Source organism: Amblyraja radiata, chromosome 12, assembly GCF_010909765.2.
Source record: "Amblyraja radiata isolate CabotCenter1 chromosome 12, sAmbRad1.1.pri, whole genome shotgun sequence".
Lineage (NCBI taxonomy): Eukaryota > Metazoa > Chordata > Chondrichthyes > Rajiformes > Rajidae > Amblyraja > Amblyraja radiata.
The window spans coordinates 16,374,901-16,380,900 of NC_045967.1; positions in this window are offsets into that span (position 1 = coordinate 16,374,901).

The following is a 6,000-nucleotide window of genomic DNA, read 5'->3' on the forward strand; positions in this document are numbered from 1 at the left end:
AGGGCCTCCTTCGCGCCGTCAAAAGCTGCCCCTGCCTCGTGGGTCCATTCAACGTTATTGTTCGGCCCACCCGCCAGAAGTTGATGCAGAGGCCGCATGATGTGGGCCGCGGATGGCACGAAACAATGGTAAAAAGCCACCATGCCGACAAACTCCTGCAGGCCACGCACCGAGCGTGGGCGGGGAAACTGACGAATGGCGTCGACCCTGTCAGGCAGGGGAACCGCGCCTTGCGCAGTCACGCAGTGGCCGAGGAAGTCAATCTCGGTTACACCAAAATGGCACTTGTCGAGGTTGATGGCCAAACCATGCTCGCTGAGCCGCTGACAGAGCTGCCGAAGGTGGGCGCAGTGCTCCTGCTGCGAGCGGCTGGCCACCAGGATGTCGTCCAGGTACACAAACACGAAATCGAGGTCGCGACAAACCCCGTCCATTAGGCGTTGAAAGGCCTGCGCAACGTTCTTGAGACCGAACGGCATCCGCGTGAACTCGTAAAGTCCGAATGGCGTGATGATCGCCGTCTTGGGTACGTCATCCGGATGAACCGGGATCTGGTTATAACCCCGTACCAGATCCACTTTAGAAAATATTGTGGCCCCAGCCAAATGGGCGGTGAAGTCCTGGATGTGGGGTACGGGGTATCGATCCGCTGTTGTTGCGGCGTTCAGCAGTCGGTAATCCCTGCAAGGTCGCCAGCCCCCGTTCGACTTAGGGACCATGTGGAGTGGGCTGCTCGAAGGGCTGCTCGAAGGGCGGACGATCCCCAAGGTCTCCATTGTGCGGAATTCCCGCCGTGCCAGACGCAGTTTATCCGGCGGCAGTCGGCGTGCTCATGCATGGAGTGGTGGGCCGGTAGTCCAGATAAAATGCACTACGTGGCTGGGGGTCGATGATCGAAACTGCGGGGTCAGAATGTCTGGGAACGCGGCCAAGATCCGTGCGAAGCGGGAGTCCACGGACGCCAGGGGCCGTCCCACCGGTTGATACAAACGCAACGCGATCGGCTCCATCGTAGCGGCGTTGACCAAACGCTGACGCCTGACGTCCACCATAAGGGAATGCGCCCGGAGGAAATCGGCCCCGAGCAATGGCTGGGAGACGTCGGCAATGGTGAACCGCCACGAGAAATGGCAGGAGCCGAACACGATCTGAACCATGCGCACTCCATATGTGCGGATGGGGCTGCCATTCGCCGCGGTGAGGACGGGCCCCTGCTTACCGGAACGAATGTCGGCCAGCGAAGGGGGCAGGATGCTGAGCTCCGCTCCAGTATCCACGAGGAAGTGGGTCCCGGAGCGCCGATCCCAGGCGAAAAGGCGGTGAATTTGGCCGGCCGCGGACGGCCAGCGCGTTGACGTCATCAGGGTGCGTCGGCCTCAGCGCGACCCCGTCTCTGCTGACGGCCCGCGCGCTGACGTCATCAGGGCGCGCCATCCACAGCGCATCGGCGCGCCTCCCGAGGGCCCTGAGGTCGGCAAACGAGGCGTCTGTGAGCTGCAGACGAATGTAGGCCGGCAGCAGATGCAGGTAGGTGTACTCGAACAACAGGCACGGCGTGTGCCCATCCAGTAGAGCCACCATCTCCTTTAGGAGGCTAGGTGGCCGTCGGTCGCCTAGGCCCTCCATATGCAGGATCCTAGCAGCACGCTCCATCCTGCTTAGGCCATAAATCTGGAGCAGGAGCTCCTTAAGGCCGAGATATTTATCAGTGTCCGGGGGGGCTGCGAGGAAGTCCGTGACCTCTTCAACCGTGTCCTGGTCGAGGGCCCCCACCAGGTAATAGAAGCGGGTGGCATCGACCGTGATGCCCCGCAGGTTGAACTGGGCCTCCGCCTGCTGGAACCAGATGAGCGGCCGGGTGGTCCAGAAGTTGGGCAGTTTCAATGAGACCGCGTCCAGAGACAGGGCCGGGCCAGCCTGTGAGGAGGTAGGGCTTTCTCTTCTCTCCATCATGACGCCAATGGAGCATCGGGGGTCACCAATGTAGTGCGTGGGTCTCAAAAGGAAGCACGAAGTCCAGTGTTTTGAGAGGCACCTTTTATTATGTTCCTCCCGGTTGTAGGGAAGACCAAACAAGAGAAAGATGGCACCCAAACCCCTGCCTTTAAACCCTCTGGCTAAGGGCCGCCTCTGGACTGAACCACTCCCATGCCGAGGGGTTCGACAGTATGATGGCACGACCCTTGGGAGCCGCCACAATGTCACTCATATTACTGGTCAGCCCACAGGCTTATTAGTGAGCTCTATCTCTCTCTCCAGTCAGACTAGCTGAATGCATTGAGATGAAAGCACCTTGTTTTCCTCCGTAGAGTTCCTAATAAAAGACTATGGATTCTAATCTGATCATTTCCTACAATCGTCGAGTGAGGAGAACAATTGGAGCATGAGGAAGACCATTGGAGAGCAAGGTCGGCCGTCGGAGAGTGAGGAGGGCCATTGTAGGGTGAGGAGAACCGTTGGAGAGTGAGGAGGGCAGTCGGATAGGGCTGTCTGAGAGAGGAGGGCCGTCTGAGAGCCGACAGAAACCATTGGAGAGCAAGGAAGGCCGTCGGAGACCGAAGAGGCCAGCCGGAGTGCATGGAAGGCCCCCGAGAATGATGGAGGACCCAGCACCGAAAATGAAGGGCTGGAGTGTTGTAGGGTGCTGTGAATCAATGTGACACAATTGGGGGGTGAGTGGGGGGGGGGGGGGGGGAAGCGGCTGGCAGTAGATATAAATGTTTGGTGAACTTTTGTAACTTTGTTGGTGCCAAATCGTGGTGACACGTGAATTGCCTAAATAAGGTCTGCTACATGATTTTACCGGCATTATATGCAAAACAAAGCATTTCACTATAGCTAGGCACATGTGACAATAAAGTATAATTGAAATAATTAATTGAAACCATTGAATTCCCTCGAGAAATAAAGAGGCTTCACTTCACTGCCAGATGTTCCTATTCATTTCCCCCGATGCCCTCTGTTCTGTCCATGTGATGGTTGGAGAAACCTTTGGGCTGGAGGGCTGAGTCTAGGTGAGCCATGTCGCTGTGACACAGAACACACAGCATTCCCTTATCTCTCTTCTTCCTCGTGTCCGGCCATCTTCCATATCACGTCTTTCCGGTCGGTCAGTGACGGTTGACGGTCGGTGGTTGTAGAATTGGCTACTTCAGTCAGTCACTGTGGTACAGTTTCTGTCGTCAGCATTGCCGGGAAGCGCCACGTGGAGGCTTCTGCTTGCATCCCATCTCTCTGATAAAGCAGCCTTGCCTTAAGTCCTCCACTTTATTTTCTAGTGACTGAACATTTGCCAATAGAATGGTGGGGAGTGGGTCATAGTCACCTGTGATTCATTCTTACTTGCAAGCCTGCCTGTTGGCCATGTTTCCAGAGAGAATGGAAGCCTCCCTGGTGTTTACTACCACTTGCTATAAGTGCAATCCTCTGTGAGCCCTGGGATTCCCATCAAAGCCGGAAAGGACTGACAGGGCGCAGGACAGAAGGAAGACTGACAGGCCGTGGCCTGTAGAGGGAAGCTGTCCAGCCCGGCATCAGCTCATTCCCTGAAGACCGGAGAGGAGGATGGAGGAAGCCGGCAACATGCAAGGGTCAATAAGCGAGCAAACCGGGGTTTTATCTTCCTTGCCCTCAAGGTCATCTCCGTGAGTTGACCCCAGGGCACTAAGTTTGGCGGTGGCTGGGTGAGCAGAGGGATGAGAATTCACTGTACAATCCGGACAAAAGCGATGGCTGGAGCACCTGCAGCAGCTGGGGCTCGCCTGGATCAGGTGCCGCTCCAGGAGACAGCATGCTCACCGGACACGACTTTGAGAATGGCACCAAAGCCCTGCGACTCTTTCATGCGGTCTCAGTGGGATATTTCTGTACACTTTGCTAATCGGGGATTGTGCTTAGGTAATACTTTACTGAAATGCATGCAAAAAAAATAATACTGTACTTTGGTACAATGTTATAATATAGCACTATTTACCATTGATCCCCTGCATTAGGGAATTCAATAAGAACATACATTTAATTCATTTTCATGCTTCAGTACCAGGTGATCCAGATGGATAGTGGAATAATAGGTTTTGAGAAAGCGATCAGGTATACCTCAGATCCAAAAGCTTTCCAAAGGATCATGCTCCTGAAGGATCTTCTTGTTAACAGACTGCAATACCATCAGGGGTAATAGAAGCCCTGGACGGACCATCAGTGTTCTCAATATTGAAATGTGTATCGAAAGCATTGAGCTTGTCTGGGAGTGATGCTTTGCTGTCACTTCAGCTGCTCTCTGGTTTTGTCTTCCAGGAAATTATGGCACGCAAGTCGAACCACAGCTACCGAACATCCGTCTCTTCACCCAGCTTAGAGTGGAAGTTCCATTTAGCCTTTTTGATGGTCTTACCAAGATCATATTGATTCTATGGTGCTGTAGGTCACAAGCTGGTGGTAGTTAGCGAATGATTTCTTCAAACTGACTTTGTTGGTCCATAGTCTATGAATGGAAAAGCGTAGTTGTATGTCGCATGTTGTTTGTTGCTTCAGTGCTAGACAAAGGCCTGACTGGAGTATACTGTGGTCATGATGATGGAGATGAGTTGCGTGCCCCGGACTGTTCCCCGCGACTGGAGCCAAGCCCTCTAGTCGGCCCAGTTCACCCAATGAGGGCATAGACGGGACCCACGGCGCGAAAGCGAGGAGGGAATCGCAAGCGAGGAGATTGTCGAGGAGCGAGGAAGGTTGTTGGAGAGTGAACAAAGCCATCTGAGAGCATGGAGGTGTGAACAAGAGTAAAGAGGGTGATCGAAGAGCCATTGGAGAGGAGGATTGTGGGAGAGCTGTCGGAGAACGATGAGGGCCACTGGAGAGCGATGAGGACCGTTCAAGAGCAATCGAGAAGGGCTGAGAACGATATTCTGGACCAGGAAGGGGGGGGGGGGGGGGGAGCACCAAGAATGAAGGAGAACGGGTGGGGGAGGGGCAGTCCTGCTGCCACATGTGGGGCAAGCAATAGATAGGCATGTTTGATGAACTTTTGTAACTTAGTCGGCACCAAAACATGGCCAGGAGTATCAACTAGCGATATCTAGGTGAGGTCTGCTTCATGATTTTGGTAGGTTGTGTGCAAAACAAAGCATTTCACTATACCTAGGTACATGTGACAATAAAGTATCATTGAAATAAATCATTGAATTCCCTTGAGAAGTAAAGAGGCGGCACTTCACTGCGAGTTCCAGACGCGAAAAGCAGTGGTTGGAAAGGATCGCTACATCTGAGCACCATGAAGAGTTTACCATGATGCAAACACCAGCACCTCTCCATTTCCCCGATGCCTCTGCTCTGTCCACGTGATGGCTGGAGAAACCCAAGAGCTGCAGGGCTGAGTCTGGGGAGATGAGGGTGAGCCATGTCTCTGTGAAATGGCACACCTCATTCCCCTTCTCCCTTTGATAAAGCAGCCTTGCCCTTAAGCCCCCTCTTTTCTAGTGACTGGACATTTGCCAGTAGAATTGGGAGTGGGTCATAGTCCCCTGTGTCTCATTCTAACTTGCAAGCCTGTCCATTGGCCACGTTTCCAGACTTCCAGAATGGAAGTCTCCCGGCTGTTTACTCGCACCTACTGTAAGTGCGATCCTTTGTGAGCTGGGGTTCCCATTGGAGCCAGGAACGACTGGAAAACTGGAGAGGAGGATAGATGATGGTGGAACAAGATCAAGGGCCGGTAAGATATGGATCTGGGGTTTTATCTTCCGCGCCCTTAAGGTCAGCTGCAGGAGGCGATCCCGGTGCAAATAAGTTGATGGTGGTTGGGTGAGGAGAGGGACAATAGTTTACTATACAATCATTGAGGTGAGGGTGAGGCACGAGGGATGTGGCGATTGGAAGCAGCAGCCTGGGGCTCGTCTGGATCGTGCGCTTCTCCAGGAGACCAAGGGTGTGGATTCGTCTGGACTTTAAAACTGGAGCCAAATCGAAGCATGATAATCGGGGATTGTGCTTATGTATGGGAATACT